The sequence below is a fragment of the Meles meles genome, chromosome 2 (assembly GCF_922984935.1).
Source record: "Meles meles chromosome 2, mMelMel3.1 paternal haplotype, whole genome shotgun sequence".
In the NCBI taxonomy this organism is placed as follows: Eukaryota; Metazoa; Chordata; class Mammalia; order Carnivora; family Mustelidae; genus Meles; species Meles meles.
In genome coordinates, this window is record NC_060067.1 from 194090758 (window position 1) to 194110123 (window position 19366).

The 19366-nt window shown below is 39.1% G+C and overlaps 1 protein-coding gene across 1 annotated transcript in view; it reads left to right on the plus strand.

Moving 5' to 3' along the window:
* The first annotated feature begins 7109 nt into the window (after positions 1-7109).
* Positions 7110-19366, plus strand: part of SORBS2 (sorbin and SH3 domain containing 2) — a 355104-nt gene continuing 342847 nt past the window's right edge. The window contains exon 1 of the mRNA XM_045997808.1: positions 7110-7170. The gene's annotated coding sequence lies outside the window, so the exon portion shown is untranslated. The remainder of the gene's footprint in view (positions 7171-19366) is intronic.

Below are 19366 nucleotides of genomic sequence, written 5' to 3' on the forward strand. Positions count from 1 at the left end.
TTAAGTCCCTAGCAGTTGGTACTGCCTCTTGTTCTTTTTTTGAGGTGAGTTTTTCCACCTTGTCATTTTGTCCAGAGAAGAATAGATGAATTAGAGAACAAAATGTTAATAGGGTAAAAATGACCCCAGAAAAATATACAATAATCAAGCCAGAAGAACCCTGAAACTGGGGGGAGAAGAAGGGAAAAAAATAAAAATAAAAAAATATGATTAGGCTGGTGAATAGAACAGAGCCACACACTTGATTTTGGGTGTATTTTGGTCTGTTAGAAGAAACTGCCTCCCAAAATTTTAAAGAAAGGAAATATATATATATATATATATATACACACACACATACTTATATATACATGTATGTATATATGTATGCACACACACACACACATATATATATATGGGTAAATATGATGAAGGGATGGACTATGACTATGAAGATGAAAATTAAAAATGATTTTGAAAAAGGAATTGATAAGATAAGAAATTGGTTGAAAAAAGAAAAAAAAAAGAGGAGAGAATGTGATCAGACTGGAGACTAGAACAAAGCCATATGCTTTATTTAAGTTACATTTGGGTTTGTTAGAAGAAAGTGTATCCCAAAATTTTAAAGAAAGAAAAAGTTATATGTGTAAAAAAATAAGGTTAAATACAATGAAGGGATAGAATATGAGTATAAAAATGAAAATTAAGAAGAAGATGTTTTAAAAGGTGCTGGTAAGATAAAGTAATTAAAATAGGGGAAAATAGGAAAGAAGAAATATTTTTTAAAAATTGAAAAAATAATGAAAATGAAAAGAATTTAACTTTGAATGACTAAACAATTATGGGGGGAAAAAAGCCATGAATTCTATGTGCTGTATTCTCCTATCTCTGTAGTTTTGCAGTTCTCATTGATCACTACACTTGGTCTTGGCTGGATGTTCTTGCTGATCTTCTGCGGGAGGGGCCTGTTGCAGTGAATCTCAAATGTCTTTGCCAGAGGCTGAATTGCGCCGCCCTTGCCATCACCCAGGCTAAGTAATCTGCTCGGCTTCGCACTAGGGAGCTTTTGTTCCCTGAACGCTTTCCGTAGAGCAATGGAGGATGGGAATAAAGATGGCGGCCTCCCAGTCTCCGTGGGGAGGCGCCGAGAGCTCAGGCCGCCACTCCTCAGTGCGCCCTCAGAGAAAAGCGCTCAATCCTTCCTGTCTCCATGGTCTCTGGCCACGCTCTGAGCTCACTCGGACTGTGACCCAGCGTTTCTAACTCTGGCGAACGGCCCCGGTAAGAGTCTCCAAACCCAGCAGTTTGCTGCTGTGCTGCTTCTCCCAGAGAAGAAAGGTGAGTCTCCTCAGATCTGCCACTTGTGGAGTCCCTGCCCAAAAAGTAGTTGTCCAGCTGTGCCGTGGATCATGATTTACGGCAACCCCGAGCTGAGAGCACACTGCTCAGCTCCATCTTTGCCGCCGGCTTCCCTGCTCCCATACCTGGGAGCTCTGCTACACTCAGGTACCCCTGCGAAGGTTCTGAGACCCTACACGGTCCCCGCAATTACTGCACCCTCCGTTTAGTCCCTGGAGCGACGTCCCTCTGTGGAGCGACTTCTAAAAGTTCTGATTTGGTGCTCCATTGCTCTCTCACTTTACGGGAGCTGGCTGATGGAGGCTCCCTTCCCCCCACTGCATTCTATCTTCCCGTATATCACCTCAGATTCACTTCTCCACACGTCTTACCTTCCAGAAAGTGGTCACTTTTCTGTTCCTAGAATTGCTGCTCTTCTTCTCTTCCATCTCCTGTAGAGTTTGTAGGTGTTCAGAATGGTTTGCTAACTATCTAGCTGATCTCCTGGGACCAGATGAAATCTAGGTCTCCTACTTCTCCACCATTTTGCTCCTCCCACTTACTACTTCCTTTTTAAAGCACTGTTCCTTCTTTCCACTTTGTTATAAATCTCACATTTTTTTGCACTTATCAGTAAGTAAACAGTTACAAATTTACCTCTTTTCAGTATTCTGCTATAATATTTATTTCCATTAAGGTTATGCATGCATCTGAGTCAGATTCACTGATTACAAAAATGGCAATCCTTGCCATTTCTTTCTTTCTTTTTTTTTTTTAAAGATTTTATTTATTTATTTGACAGAGAGAGATCACAAGTAGGCAGAGAGGCAGGCAGAGAGAGAGGAGGAAGCAGGCTCCCTGCTGAGCAGAGAGCCCGATGTGGGGCTCGATCCCAGGACTCTGAGATCATGACCCGAGCCGAAGGCAGCGGCTTAACCCACTGAGCCACCCAGGCACCCCAATCCTTGCCATTTCTTGTTTGTCAGAGGCAATCATAGTAAACATTCTAAGTTAATTCTTGTATTTAGCTTCTTATCTCTAAATATCATGTTTATATTTCTACCACTTGATGCTTCAGTTCTAGGTATAATATACTAACTTTTCCCTTTGAAAGATAAGACTTACTACTCTTTCACCCAAACACTCTGAACCTGCCACACCCCTGCACTTGCAGTCAGCTATCCATCAAATAATCATAATTTTGCTTGTATCGATAGTCAGTGTTTTTATTACTATAGTTGTGTAAATAATACTCAAGTCTGAACCACGCAGTATACTATTGTTACTTTTCCTAGAAAATAAAATTGTCTTTTTTTGGTTACTCAATTATTCATGTACTTAAAAATGAATATAACCCAAAGCATTCTCCCAATTATATAAATCTTCTCTCAAAACATCAAATATATATTTTATCATTTTTTCTTCCTGAAACATCTATCCTGGAACCTTCTGACCTGTTCTACTTGGGATAGGTTGCTCCCTAGTTTGGCTACACTATATTTGTTTTGAAATCTCACTGCAGCAGCATTCTAGTGGATGAGTGGCTTCTTTACCTTTTTATTGTGTTGGATCACAATGGTTTTTGTTTGTTTGTTTGTTTGTTTCAATTCTCTTATTTTGGTGGGGTACACTCACCAGTAAACTCCTGAGAAAATGTTCTTGAGATGGAAATTTCAAAAACCTTTTGTATCCAAAAAATACACCTTATTCTATCTGAACTCTTAGACCTAATTTGGCTAGGTATAGAATTTAGGGTTGGATATTATTTTTCCTCTGAATTTTAAAGACAATTTTCCATTGTTTTTCAGCTTCTAGTGTTGCAGTCAAGAAGAATAATAGCATCCTAGTTCTTGATGTTTTTAATGAAATTTATGGTTTTCTTTCTAAAAGTTTAAAGAATCTTCTTTGTCTTTTCTTTTTTTTTTAAAAGATTTTATTTATTTATTTGACAGATAGAGATCACAAGTAGGGAGAGAGGCAGGCAGAGAGAGAGAGAGGAGGAAGCAGGCTCCCGCCAAGCATAGAGCCTGATGCAGGGCTCGATCCCAGGACCCTGGGATCATGACCCGCGCGAAAGGCAGAGGCTTTAACCCACTGAGCCACCCAGGCACCCTTCTTTGTCTTTTCTTTTCTGAAATTCTATAGTGATGAGCAGCCAGTCATGTGCCTTAATGGCATACTTCAAATCTGGAAACTCATGGGAATTTTTCTTGAATTACTTTTTTGATGGTTTTCTTCCTGGTGTTTTCTTCACTCTGTCTTGCTACATTTCCTGTTATTCAGATTCTGGATTCCTAGACTATACTTCTTTCTTATGTTTTTTACATAATTTTCATTTTTCTTTTTGCTTTTTTACTCACTTTTCACATACTCAACTTATCTTCCAATCTTCCTATTGAGTTTTCTAAGGGATTTTTATGTTTCATGTATTTCTTTCCTTTAATTTTTTTTTTAAGATTTAAAAAATTTATTTATGAGAGAGAGAGTGCAGAAGCAGGGAAGTGACAAGCAGCATAGACAGAGAGAGAAGCCGACTCCCTATTGAGCAGGGAGCCCAATGTAGGACTCGATCCCAGGACCCTGGGATCATGACCCAAGCCAAAGTCAGATGCTTAACTGATTGAGCTGCCTAGGTGCCCCACTATGTATTTCTTTCTTATAGCTTCCTGTTCTTGTTTCTCAGATACAGTATAGTCAGTTTTTAGTTTGTGTGGTAACACAGGATTATAAAAATGACCAGAGAGGTAAAAACAATGCAAAGCCATCTTACTAATCAGTGGGGGGGAATGACAATTGTTCTGTAAACTTTAACAACTTTTTCAAAAATATTAAAACTCTTACTATAAGTTTTACATGTATAGGACATTAAAAAAACAGTAAAACTAATAACTTCTTTAGGATACTGTGATTTAAAGCATTATACAAACATTGAAAACCAAAGTGTTTTCTTTCTGGACACAATGTTTGTTGCCTTCTCACGGTATAACTTACAAAATGAAATGAAGATCTTTTCCATGTCCTGGTGAATTGTCATACTCCTTTCTAAGTTTGGATTAGCTTCCATACATTTATCTTTTGTGCTTTTAGTGTCAGTAAATATCTTCAACAGCCCTTCAAAGTGATTATTTTGCTGGTATCACTTCCTTTCAGACGTCTTCATCCTTTTCATAACAAACACTTACAGTCATATAAAATACTTGCTAATTATCATATCCAGTTGCCTTAACCAACCCTTGGAATCTAGATGCAAATTTTATGGCAGCCTCCTCTTCTGCTCTATCAATTTCACAAGACAGCATAGCATTCATCGATTCATGCCAACTTTAGAAACAATCAAGCTAGCATTTACTGGCAATAAAAGTTTATTCTTCCATTCCTTTGTAATTACCTTTTAAAAAAAAAATACGGCAACTAACACCAACACTTACCTGAATGTTAGCCAAACTAATTTTCTTTAATTGCTGTCTTCAGTCCAACCATAAACCTCTTTCTGCTCTCAGTGCAATTTAAAGTGAAAGATGTGGAAGCAACTTTACCTTACTTTTTATATTCATTAGTCTTTCTCAGTATGGTTCCTACAGACCCTTTCTACCTTGGCTTGGTATCGCCATTTTCTTATATGCAATTCCTATCTTACCATCTTTCATTTTATTGCTGCTTTACAACTCTGTTGGCCAATTCCTTCTTCATTATCTGTTCTGGAAAATGTTGCATCTGTTTATCAATGGGAGACAAGGAGGCCACATAACTACGTACTTTGGTGTCTGTGCATGAACTAATAGACTTGCAGTGACAAATCACCGATAGTCTTTGAACGAAGTGATATGAACTACCCGTCCATCTCTTTATTCACAACGGAATTAATGATAGTAGTTAAACTGTGCTCCCTGTACACTCGTTTCCTCCAGTTTACTTTTTTCTGTATTAGTTTGTCTGTTATTTGCCTGTTTCCTTTTTATTTGTTCTGTTTTCTGCTTTGATTTTAGAGTCTTATCTGACCCACTCATATGTAAGAGTGGGCACTGAAATCTCAGTGGTAGAGCTTTAATGTGGCCCTCCCTGCTGGGTGATCTGGACCAGTCATTCCTTAGAGAGTAGGCAATTTTAACTTTATTTTATTTTATTTATTTATTTGACAGAGATCACAAGTAGGCAGAGAGGCAGAGAGAAAGGAAGGGAAGCAGGTTCCCTGCTGAGCAGAGAGCCCAGTGCAGGGCTTGATCCCAGGACCCTGGGATCATGACCTGAGCCGAAGGCAGTGGCTTTAACCCACTGAGCCACCTAGGCGCCCCCAATTTTAACATTTTTAAGTCTTATCTTTTGGTATGGTCGGAATCCCTAGAGAATACTCTTCACATGTCCTTTCTGAGAGTATACACCTTGCTACCTGTCTCCTAAAAGTTTAGTGTAGTCCAGAAGGCTTATTTTCTGTTTATTCCTGTATTTTCATCTTTGTGGCTTTAGCCTCAACTGGGCCAGACCAGAGATACTGTGTTTTAGTCTCTCCAGAGAAAAATGTTCTCCCAGGGCCAAGGATGGGCAGTCAGATGACCTGCTCTTATTAACCCCATCGTCCTTCTACTTCCAAAAGTCCTTTACATCCCCAGTTCCAGAGCTAACTCATGCTATAAATTGTGTCCCTTCTTGACTTTCCCTGTTGCTAGTTTAGGATTCAGCTTTTCCCATTCACTTATTGCCTATCTACTTTCTAGTTTTCTAAATGTGGTTGCAATTTTTCCCCCGTTTCTTTGTCCTTGTAGATTTATGGTTCTTAGGATAGAAACCTTGTTGTCATTTTAGTTTTTATGAGGGAGAGAAGCTTAAATGTATATAGTCAATTCCCCTTTCATTTGAAGCCTCTCATTTAAAAAAATATACCAGTGGGTACTTTTTAATATCCTGTACTAGATTCTTAACCAAAGTAAAATATAAAATTCAATCTAATATATGGATAGGAGATGAGAAAGCTATACTTTTTTATTCATTCTTAGTTTGCCTGCCTTCACAGAGTAAAAGATTTGATGTTTCTTTCTGTTACTTTTCTTCTAGGGCTGTCAACAAAAGGCTTTATCATTTGTCTGTTGTTGATCTTTATGTTTTCATTATCATAGCCATAGAAAAGCAACCATAAACATTGTAAGAGCGCCTTGTAGAAGTGATTTATAACACTTTCTTGAGATGGCTTCAGTAGCCTTATTCAGCTGCATCTCCTGGCATTTTTAATAACGCTCTTAATACATTCTGTCATCCCCATCTGTTCTGATTTAATGTCGATGATCAAGGCACGCTCTGCGGCGGGAAGCCACCTGATCACTCCAGCCCTGTGTTACGTGTGCGTCCAACTCAAGGTATTTTCAGAGAGGACATGTAAAACTGCTGTTGTTTAATTATATCCAGTTTACTAGTTTTCTCCTGGGCAGCTTAGGTAAGACTTCAGAACATTAAGCATGAGACATATTTATAGGAAATCACATCATGGCTTTTTAAAAACCAGTTCAGTTTAACCTGCTGCTAATTCCTTAACTGGCAATTCTCTGACTCCACCCCTAGGGGAAATATATTGAACACAGCCGAAGGTTAAGGCAGAGGAGTACAGTGAGACGAGGAAGCAGCCAATCAGACGGCGAGGGTCTGAAGATCTGATGCCTCCAGGCAAGCAGCACCAAGCGGAGCTGGTTAGTCTCCTTTTATTGCCGACGAACACCACACACATGTCGTAAATGCTCCCTATGTTGGCAGCAGCCACCAAGCAGACCCCGTAGCTAAGAAGAGTGGGATACATGCCTAAGCAACTCATTCTGCACAGCGGCTGACAAGACAACGACTCCTGTGCTGGAATGTTCTCATTCAAAGGTATCGGTTCTTTTTCATTGAGTTGCTATATTTCTTATGAATTTCGGACAGCAGAGATGCTGGTGCTGGAGAAAAATCTCTCTGCTTTCTAGTAATGCTTTGTTCCTCTTCTCAGTCTAAATGCCAGCCTTTTAAGGTGGTTAACCTCTGGGGGAGCCAGTAATAAGCAGAATAAAGGAACACTTTACATTGCTTAAGCTGACTGTGCACAGACCCTTTATTAGGACAGACTCTTTGTTACTGTTGCTATTGTTCTGAAGGTAAGCTGGCTAAAAATGCAGCTTCAAACCATCACATTCTGCTACACAGATAACTAAAGAGACCCCGGGAAAGAACTGGGGGGGTGGGGGTGGGGCAGAGTAGGGGAGGCTACATATCGTAAAGGTTACTGCAATTTTTCTAGCAATCTACCAGACTCAGAAAAAGGGCCACAGTTCCTGATTTAAAGTAAAGAAAAAGAATTTTGTTAGTATGAAGATTCCTGTATGCTTTAGACACAAGTTTTATAAAAAATGAATACTTCACATATTCTCCTCATGCTTAATGATTAAAACACCTTAATTATCATTTATTACTGACAGCTGGTGTAATCGTCCAGAAGTCATCAGCATATTAGGAACTCTTGTTTTAGTTGCCAAGGTAATTGAAAGGATAATTTAATATGTTACAGAGTAACAAAAGACTCATGAGAAACATATTGCATTAGGTGAGGCGTGAGATTGCTTTGCAGAGCATTTATTTTTTAGAGTGAGTCCCTTCTTTTGTCTCTCCTCTGGCTCAATTATGTGTTGGAAGAAATGGATAAAACCAGGACTTTTATCACGTACCGCATATTTAGACTAACTTTATTATTTATTCTTATATTAGGCAAGATTGAATTTATGTCTAAGACATTAAATTGCTAGTCATATGGAAAGGTTTCACTGGTAAGTTGTTCATTATCCTCCATGGGACATTTGAAATCACACATCAGTGGGCTATCAACGGTGGCCTGAATGAAGTCAAGTAAACTGTTGTCCCAGGGAGCAGAAATGATTGCAAGGTGTTCTCTCCTTCATTTTCCAGTTCTTCTTCAGAAGCAATTACAATTCTAATCTTCATAGCGCATGGTCAAGTGTAACTTTTTAATATTACATCTCTGAAAGGTCTCCAAGTAATGCAGAATCTTTGTGTCATTATTTCTTAAAAGAGGGGAAATTTTAAAGCATTGATCATAGTTTCTAAATTGCCAGGTCATTTATTTATCAATTATGGACTGTAGAACTAAATACACTTTGCCTGTGTAATATCATCAATTTATATTATGACACACTTTGTGATTTTCAGTTTCTCTAAATATTTATAAGTGCATGATTTTATTTTTAAGATATGTAAGGAAAAGTAATACATATAGCTAATATTTGAAATATTTGAACTATTAAAATGTGAAAAGTCACTAGTTATATTTAATGTAAGTCATTATAATAAAGTAATACAAAAATTAAAATCTTAGCTTTATAATTTAAAAATCAACTACAAAATCAAAATAAGATTTTTTTCATGTATGTGTAATTATTGTCTTCTAGCTATATCTAAAAGACATTTTTCAGAGCCTGTAGAACTAACCAATTAATCAGTTGGACATAGGGAGTTCATTTGCAACTTTGATGAATGGTAACGGGAATATAGGAATTAATATTATTCTGCAAAAGAGAATACGGAAGGATAGTATCTTGTACGTGAACCCTAAGAAGTATTCTTATACCTGAGATGATGTAAAATTTATTTCTATAAACTATAATCATAGAAAATCTGGTTAGAGTCAATAAAGCATTTTGGGACAGCTAGATACTGGTTAAGAGGAATGAATTAAAGCCAAAGAAGGGATCTTTCCATCTGAGGCAGTGCAGGGGTAAAATAACCAAGTGAGACTGGCTGAAATCCCAGCCCTACCACCTCCTCCCTGCAGAACACGGGAGATTAGCCCTACCTGGCTGGTTTGCGAGTTAGGAGTCCCCATGATTGTAAGTAGTTTGTGTCAGTATGAGAAGGATGTAATTAAAAAGATATGATATCAAAGTTGATTCTGAACCTCACTGGGGCTGGCCGGGTGTAGACAGGATTACTCCTTCCACTTAGAAGAGGGGATTGATCATAGTTGGAATCCGGAGAAAAGGCCGCATTAGTTCATCACACGCCCTCCATTCTCTTCCATCTCTTCAATAATGTCTATTCTTCTGCCTCTAGAGAGCACTGCATTTAGTGTAGGCTTTGACTCTTATTTAAATGCTAATAGCCTTGGCAAGGCTACTTTAAGGTATTATTACACCTTGGTCTTCTGGCAGGCCTGAGAGCAGATGCTGATAAAGGAATGCTGAGTAGGAGACAGATTTTAAAAGGGGGTTAGGTGGGGGGGATAGGGAGGGAAGCCAGTTCCAGCAAAAGGGATGCTATTGAGAGAGGAAGAGCTAATTGGAGACTCTAAAGGCTGGGAAACATATCTTATCATTCCAAGATCACTTAATAAACGCCTACAGAGAGACCAGGTCAACTAGGAACATAGAATTAGGCTGTGGGTCCAAAATAGAGCAGGTCCAGAATAAAGCCTAGGCAGCCATCTTGGCGGGAAACATGACGCATACAGACGTTGTTTTTCCTGGTCACCCATGAGACTGTTTGTTCAAGGAGTGACTTCACGTTGTTCTGAGGAGGAACTTATTTACTGACTTGAAGAGAAATAAACAAAGGGAAAAGAAAATGAAATCTAAGGGACAGAGCAAATTTTTCATAGTTATGGCATAACAACTTTTGCCAGGGTACATGTGATCATGTGAAGGATGACTGTTGAAAACGTAGCTCAACTTCCATCTACAGAAAGAGCATCAACACAGCCTCTGAGCGGGACACTCTTCACGTCTGTGTAGTCTTCCAACCTCTCCCCATTCAAGACCACTCAACTGCGCCTCCATAATTTTCTCGAACTTGAAATTACTCCCACTCATGGCTGTGTTTCCACCTGTACATGAGTGAGTCAATCTAGAGGAGGTTTTATGCTACTTGAAACTCAGTATTTAGGACATGACCCAGACAGTGTGGTTAATCTGATGGTCCTGATGTTCCCAAGGCCATCCCCACCCACTGGTCAGTGTCTTGAATTGTACCTTTCACGTCATTGAGAAGCAAACACCTCTGGAAATATGAACACTATGAAAAGCTATTTTCACTTTTCTCTTCTACCACTTTTAATATTCTGCCTTCTTACAGTTTTGGGGATGTTTGTTTGATTCCTTCACCAGATTGGAGTTCTTCCAGAAAAAGGATAGAGTCTGACTTCAAATTTTACCATTGCCTAGCAGGAGACTTGTCACATAGAAAATATTACATGAATATTTGCTCAACTTATTAACACAGTTCATTTCCCAAGGAGCTCATTGATGTATGTACACTGAACTACCGAGCTACCTGAATTACATGAAGGATAAAGTAGCCAAATGAATAGCCTCAATTTGACCTCACAATACAACTGTAAGTTAGGAAAAATTTACTTTGTTCAGCATCTCTTAGCAGCCTCTGGTCAATGTATCCTGGAACCCTCAGGGTATTGATGAGTCCAGGGAACTGTGTTCATGCCCAAGCAAATCCTATATGTCCACACTGATAACGTAATAGCTCAGTCTCATTATCATAGGAGCCAAGTCCAGCATGTGCAGTGTCGGGAGGGCTGGCAAGAATAGCGGCAAAGGGACACTAGAACTATTGCTCTCTGCTGGGACGTGGGGGCTGCTCCTTGAGGGACAAAGGGCAGGGTCTACTGAGCAGCATTATGAACCAGGCAGTAAAGGAGCTCTGGAGGAAGCCAGGGTGAGCAGCTCCACTCTAATCATCAGAGAACATATAAAGCCACTCTTCAGATTGGAGGAGAAGTGCTCTTTCATCCCTCACAACTTTGTAAGCCTTTCTGAAATCCATGTCATGAAGGGAGAAAGGAAGCCAAGTGCATGTTTTCCTTAATAGGCCTGAGGTGGTGAAAGGACGGCACCTCCCTGCTCACAACCAAGACCATGTTATTGTGAAATCTATCTAAGGCAGGCTGTGGAAAACAACGCAGTTATTTTGCTAGAATGCTACCGAAAATGATGTCTTGTTTTGTTTTCCTATGATATCATTAAGGAATCATCAGAAGTTAGGTCTGGGTTTATGATCTGCATGTGAACCAATCTGTCAAAGATGTTCTCCTTCCCGTTTGAACTCTACTTTGAATTAGAATTGTTCCTCCTGGCAGACACAGGGAAACATTTGTATGTTCACTCAGTGGACATTCAGATTCCTCTTGAGCCTTCTGGGGATGCTAGTCCATTCATATTTTGTTTACTGAGTCATTTGAGCTCCCTCCTCCCAGCACCATGAGAACAACCACCATGGTGCATGTCATGGGACAATTTCTGACCCAGCTCTCTGAAGCACACTCAATCGTTTTTAAAGGAAAGATAAGTGACACTAATAAAAAACAGATGCCCAATAAGTCAAAATGTGTATTAAAAATTAAAAGTAGTATTCCTAGTGTGGTCTTTCTTTCTTTCTTTTTTTTTTTAAAGATTTTATTTATTTGAGAGTGAGAATGGAAGAGGCAGAGAGAGAGGAAGAGGGAGAAACAGACATTGAGCAGAGAGCCCTATGTGGGGCTCGATCCCAGGACTCTGAGATCATGACCTGAGCTAAAAGCAGACACTTAACTGACTGAGTCACCCAGGTGCCCCCCACCATGGTCTTTCTTAAGGCTCCAAATATGCATTTTAAAATCATTACTAGGCTGCTGGAAGGGACACTTATCACTTGAGTTTTATTAATATGTTATGATGCAGAGTAACCTCATGTGACTTCTTTTTTATTGACTATTACAAAACTAAATTTTATCTGTATTGTTTTTTACAGTTCAGTTATTTTTCGTGGTTGTGTAATACTCTATTTATGGTTACCCCCTCCTCCTGCCCCCTCCCCCGCAGCTCCTGACAAGGCTATAATCACAGTTCTTCTGTAGGTTTCCTGGTGCACATGGCAGAATTTATCTGAAGTGTTTACCTAGGAATTTCATTGTTTGGTCATAAATTATGCAAATGCTAAAAATCTGAAGTAACACAAAACGATTTCTAAAAATGATTATATTATTTCGCACTCTTCTTTATCCATCCCTTTCTCAGCACTCCAGCCTTGCACGGGCATGCTAGGTAAATGTTTGAGTTGAATAAAGAATCTCTGGAAGGTTCCTTATAAAAACTGTCACTAAACTCTCAGCCTGTGCATTAATATAGAGCTTCCACTAATTACGGCAAACTGAGACTTGCCCCCTTGATTATAGTTCTTATGAGAATTTATACTTAACCTGACTATTTTATTCTTCAGCCTGGGGATTGGATTGCTTCTCCAATTCATATCAAAGAGGGTAGAGTTTTGAGCGATAGATTGATGTTACTTTAAGATATTTATTTTCAAAATATTTCTGATAGCACCCATGACCATTTGAAGCAAGACTCTGTTCTCTTCCTCTTTTTCCTTGCTCTTCAATTGTCATGGTAAGACGAGGGACCCTCTTTACCTTGAGTTTATGGGACACAATGTCAGTGAGCATTTTGAGAACGCTGATGTTCCCAATTATATTTCCCATATCACTCTCAGAGCCATAGAATTCTTTGGATTTTCCCATTATCTTTGCTTGACTCCTACACCTGCACCAGATTACTACGTTAGATTTTAATGGGCTTTTCTGCTTTTCACGGGCTTTCTTTCTTCAACTTATTCTCCACACTGCTGTTAAGTTATGATTGTAAAAAACCAAATTTGTTCACATTATTCTTTTGCTTATGACATGGCAGAGTGCCACTCCTCACTAACTTCGTCCAACCCCTTCCAAAATGTGGTATAATAGAGTACGATTTGCAATCAAGTGGACTTGGTTCAGATCCTGACTATACCATTTTTATAGTTGAACCTTTGATTTTCGTATCAATGAAATAAGACTGATGTCTACTTACCTTGTATTTCACCTGAAGTTTAAATAGGACCATGAACGTCAAGTATGTATGATGCCATCTGTCGCAGAATAAGCATGTAATAATTTAGAAATAGTACTTTCTGTTCCAGAATTAAATTCAAATGCAATACTTGGCATAGCATAGAGGAGATTTTTATTATCTGATACATGCCACTTTAGCAGCCCTACCTCCTGCCCCTACCAGTCCGCTGCCTTCATCTCTAAACTTGTTCTCCAGCAGAAGTAGTTCTCAAACTCTGTGCTGTGTTAGTCTGCATTTCATTACGTTTGCCCTTACACGTGGTGTTGTTTCCTTGACATGGGGTAAAGCCTTTCTCCCCCCTCTCATTCTCAAAAATCTCTTCTTCATCGTTAAACCCATAGCTCAAGAATCATTTGCTTCTGCTCATTGATATTCTTTATACCTTATAATAAGATATCTAATATTTGATGATCCCTTCTATCTGCCAGGTACTCTTTTGAGGAAGCATTTTACACGTTATCTAATCTAATACTGAAATTCATTATTCTTCTCATCACAATATTCGCTTTGTCTTCCCCACTACATTTTGAACTACTTGAGTATAGAAAAGCATGATTACCATATCTTGTATGAGCGAATGAATGAATAAAGAGCAAGATAAATGAGTGGAAGAAGAGAGGGAGGAGATGCTGTATGTCCATAGGAGGAGGATATGAAACTATTCCTTGAAATGGGCCAGTATTTTAGGGAGAAAACTACAATAAGGGCCCGGAATTTTAGAGAACATACTGTGTCAACAAATAAACAAAATAAAGCAAAACAAATTTACACTATAATGGATGATGGGGATTGAAGAGATAAGTACTGGTTAAGTACAGGTCATTGGTAGGAAACATCAAGAATAAGGAGAGAAGCTGGATCAGGGAATTCCTGAAGAAAGAGTTTAGGACTGCCTTAAGTATGGATTTCAGTTTCCAAAGAAACTAGCCAGAGAGGTCTAGATAGAAAAGAAGTATTCATTTCTGGAATTAACTGTCATGTGTTCTGATCAGCACTTCCTTAGTGCTAGGCCATATGCTAAGCATATTATATGAAATGACTTATTTAAACATTTAAAAACCCAAGAGAAGAGGGATTTTGTCATTCCCATTTTATAGAAGAGGCAACAGAGTAGGGGCCGGATTTATCTAGGACTACAGGGCTGGAAATTAGAGAGCTTGGATTTGCAGCCAAGTTTGCCGAACTCTTGTGCTCAGACTGCTCATTACAGTGCTCTTCTGGCTCCTCAAGTAAACTGCGGGAGATGGCTCCAGCAAGCAAAGAGGTGAATTCCTTTGGAAGAAAAAACATGGCATCATTCCCAAAGTTTGAAACTAGAGGAAAATTTTTTTTTTCTTTTAATTTATTTGACAGACGGAGATCACAAGTAGGCAGAAAGACAGGCAGAGAGAGAGAGGAAGCAGGCTCCCCACTGAGCAGAGAGCCCAATGTGGGGCTCGATCCCAGGACCCTGGGATCATGACCTGAGCTGAAGGCAGAGGCATAACCCACTGAGCCACTCAGGTGCCCCTAGAGGAAAATTTTTTTAAAAATTGATTTTTTGAAAGCAGTGGGAACTGAGATACTGGAGGAGACAGTCTTCCATCCCATCTCTGTGGGATTTCTCTCCCTACAGAGCATATTCCCTAAGAGTCCCATTCTCGGGGACACTGAAGACTAACCACGTACATGGATTGCATTCCTCTAGATGAGGGAGTATTGAGAGGATGGCAAGGGAATTCAAGAAAACTCAAAGGGGAAAAGTTATGAACGGCAGGACTCCCACATCTGAAGGCAAAAATCCTTGCTCTTTTGATCCCATCTTTACCATGCATGTGTGACTGTTGGAGAATTGGCTAGAAATTGGGAGAGTGACAGTGCCAAGTTATGGCCCAGGGACCCACATATTGGGTTACTGCCCAGGGAGAGGTGTTTGAGTTTATCCCGCAGCACAGTCATTGATGAAGGATGATTTCTGGAGTCAGAGAAATCCAACAAGCCATAACTCTGCATTTCATGTAATTGAATTATACATATTTTATCTTTTTGATAAAATAAAGAGCTAACTGTCCTTTTTGGGAAGGTTTTATTACCTTATTTAGCACTATACATTTCACATTTTAAAGATATGTGTTGTGAAATATGTCCTGTTGACAAAATTGGGTTCATATGTACATGTGTTTAATTTCTCCCATGGATATATTTTTGAAAGAATGAATTATTTCAGGAAGGGGGAATAAGGTAGTTGAAGAGACGGAAGTTTGTTTTGCCTTTCATTTTGTTTGGTTTGGTTTGTATTCCCTTTGCTGACATTTTGATTGGAACACGACCTACCAAGGGAAAATATTGTGAAACATAACTGCTCCAAGAATGTCATGCATTGATTTTTCTGCAACTTATATGTATATTTAACTCTCCTCATGGGTTTTATGCCTCCCGCATTTTCGGAATCTTTCAGAGAGCTAAACTTACAAAATTATTTGTAGGTTTATTGCTCTTTTCAACCTATCTCTTCTTTCTCCATTCTCAGGCACTGCCTTAATTCACACTTGATTTTATTGTTGTTCACATTATGGCCACACCCTGTAGCAGATCTTGGGGCCCACCCCCTTCAACCTCTCCTCAAAGCCAGCATTCTCTTTCTAAAATGCAAATTTACTCATGTTAGTAACTTCCTTCAACTTTTTGAGATAGCTTTTTGTTCTCAGGATAAAGTCCGACTTCCCTCATGGGTTACAAAGTCTTTCTTAATCATCTCTCAGTCTGTGAGATTTTCTCCTAATTACCTCTGCACCCCCTATGTCTATTCCACAGATTTTGAACTACTCATAGGTTGTCCAATATATCTTGTTATTTTAACACCCAAGCCTTTCTGGATCCCACCACTTCTACCTGGAGTATTGTCCACACCTCCATCTTGCCCTTGGCTACTCCTCCCCCCAACGCCTCCATCTTGCTACGTCACCTGGTATAGTTATCCTCTGCTCATTCTTTCCATTGCTCACATACTTATCCAGCATGGATTAGAGGTCTTTCCTCTAATCTTAGCACCCAATTAATAATCTTAACATATGGGCCATGTTGTATTTATGTTTGCCTGGTTCTCCGTAAGGGTTTGTTGAATAAATGAATGAACAAGGATAAAAGCAAGAATCCTCTAAAATGAAAAATGGAAAAGAAAAAAAATCTATAAAAACGTCATAAATAAAACAATATAAGAGTATCTGTTGATGAAATGAAATCTACTTTTAAAGATTTGCCAAAATTGTGCGATGATCAGGAAATAACCTCGGATTTGAATTGTCATCATTTTCATTCTTGCTATAAAACATTGCCCATTAAATTAGGTCCCTCTGACCTAACCTGGGTCAAAATTTTGAAGATAGTGTAAAAAAATTTTGCTAATTAACGTGGTATACCTTTTAGGTGTTGATAATCTTGGCTATACACTTGGTGTGCTTTCCTCATTTACCTAGCATTATTCTGTTAGAAGAAAACTGATGGGTTCAAAAAATTCTCAAAATGATCAACATTTCACTGCAATAGTCACTAGTTGGACAGAATCAAATAGGTAGCTTAAGCCTCTAAGCAATTATGGCTCTGTCATGGCATTCATCTTCGTAATTGCCGGAGATCAATATTCTATTTCATGTTCAGGACTCCTTTGCAAATCAACTTTTGACTTTTGAGTAAAATGTGGAGAGTCCTGGCATATGTGGCCACTTTGTTTAATATGATTCATAAACTCCAAAGGTTCCTAGAGCACCAACGATATTACAGTTGAAGCATCTTTGAAAGCCTTGCAATCAGGGCCCTTTGCCCCATGGATTGTTACTGGTTGCATTTGAAGCATTCAATAAAAGGGTGATCTGTAACAGATGTTTGACACCACTGTTGATGCTGGTACTAATCTTACACTTACCTGAGCCATAGGATTAAAGGGAAAACACATTGTTTCATGATTGCTGGATTTGCCATAATATCTGTTGGCCTACCAACAACTTTCCTGAAATTCACAGAATCACACTTCTTTATACTTGTCTTCATTTTCCAGGACATAAAGTCACTTCATGTGTCTAATGACAGCTTTCAATGAAGTTTCACACACATGTATTGCAGAACTCTTTTGTATGCCAACATTTGCTTATTAAATATTTATGACTTTGTGCCACATTTCAGTTTTTCTATAGCACGAAAAGTGTAAATGAATCAAGAGGGCTATGTGGTTTCTGTACTATGCATTGCAGATCCAAATTTTAGACATGCTATGTCTTTATTGTATTTCATTGTATTATTTATGCTATGACTTTGTTGTATTTTACTATGTTATACAAATTCCTAGCCTGGACTCATTAGTCAGAAATGGAAGATCATGCAATCCAGATCTCTTGAAATGAAATGAAAGTGAAGGAAGGTTAGACTCAGTCTGTGTAGGCATTTAAATGGCTTAGCCAACATCATATACCTATTCATAGGAATGTAAGTGTTGGAACCCAGATCTTGATGCTCCCAAGCCAGTATCTGCAAAATGGCTTTAATTTTGTACCTAATATCCCCATTTGGGGCCTTCAAATCCATTTCATGCCAATCACTTATTAGAATATACAGCATGTTTGGAAAAGGAGAGTAGATAGTTGTTTGAGTAATATTACAGGATTGGGAATTTTCCTAAAATAGTTCCTAATAAAGAGGGTAGACTGACAAATATAAGTGGGACATAGCTTTGATGTGTGGTTTTCTAGAACACCACATTAGTTTTCTTTTTTTTTTTCCATTTTATTTATTTTTTCAGTGTAACATTGTTTTTGCACAATACCCAGTGCTCCATGCAAAACGTGCCCTCCCCATTACCCACCACCTGTTCCCCCAACCTCCCACCCCTGACCCTTCAAAACCCTCAGGTTGTTTTTCAGAGTCCATAGTCTCTTATGGTTCGCCTCCCCTTCCAAATTTTTTTTTTTTAATAAACATATAATGTATTTTTATCCCCAGGGGTACAGGTCTGTGAATCGCCAGGTTTACACACTTCACAGCACTCACGATAGCACATACCCTCCCCAATGTCCATAGCCACCTCCCCCTCTCCCAATCCCACCTCCCCCCAGCAACCCCCAGTTTGTTTTGTGAGATTAAGAGTCATTTATGGTTTGTCTCCCTCCCAATCCCATCTTGTTTCATTTATTCTTCTCCTATCCCCCTAACCCCCCATGTTGCTTCTCCATGTCCTCATATCAGGGAGATCATATGATAGTTGTCTTTCTCCGATTGACTTATTTCACTAAGCATGATATGCTCTAGTTCCATCCACGTCGTCGCAAATGGCATGATTTCATTTCTTTTGATGGCTGCATAGTATTCCATTGTGTATATATACCACTTCTTCTTTATCCATTCATCTGTTGATGGACATCTAGGTTCTTTCCATAGTTTGGCTATTGTAGACGTTGCTGCTATAAACATTCAGGTACACGTGCCCCTTCGGATCACTATGTTTGTATCTTTAGAGTAAATACCCAGTAGTGCAATTGCTGGGTCATAGGGTAGTTCTATTTTCAACATTTTGAGGAACCTCCATGCTGTTTTCCAGAGTGGTTGCACCAGCTTGCATTCCCACCAACAGTGGAGGAGGGTTCCCCTTTCTCCACATCCTCTCCAGCATCTGTCATTTCCTGACTTGTTCATTTTAGCCATTCTGACTGGTGTGAGGTGATATCTCATTGTGGTTTTGATTTGTATTTCCCTGATGCCGAGTGACGTGGAGCACTTTTTCATGTGTCTGTTGGCCATCTGGATGTCTTCTTTGCAGAAATGTCTGTTCACGTCCTCTGCCCATTTCTTGATTGGATTGTTTGTTCTCTGGGTGTTGAGTTTGCTAAGTTCCTTATAGATTTTGGATACTAGCCCTTTATCTGATATGTCGTTTGCAAATATCTTCTCCCATTCTGTCAGTTGTCTTTTGGTTTTGTTAACTGTTTCCTTTGCTGTGCAAAAGCTTTTGATCTTGATGAAATCCCAATAGTTCATTTTTGCCCTTGCTTCCCTGGCCTTTGCCGTTGTTCCTAGGAAGATGTTGCTACGGCTGAGGTCGAAGAGGTTGCTGCCTGCATTCTCCTCAAGGATTTTGATGGATTCCTTTCTCACATTGAGGTCCTTCATCCATTTGGAGT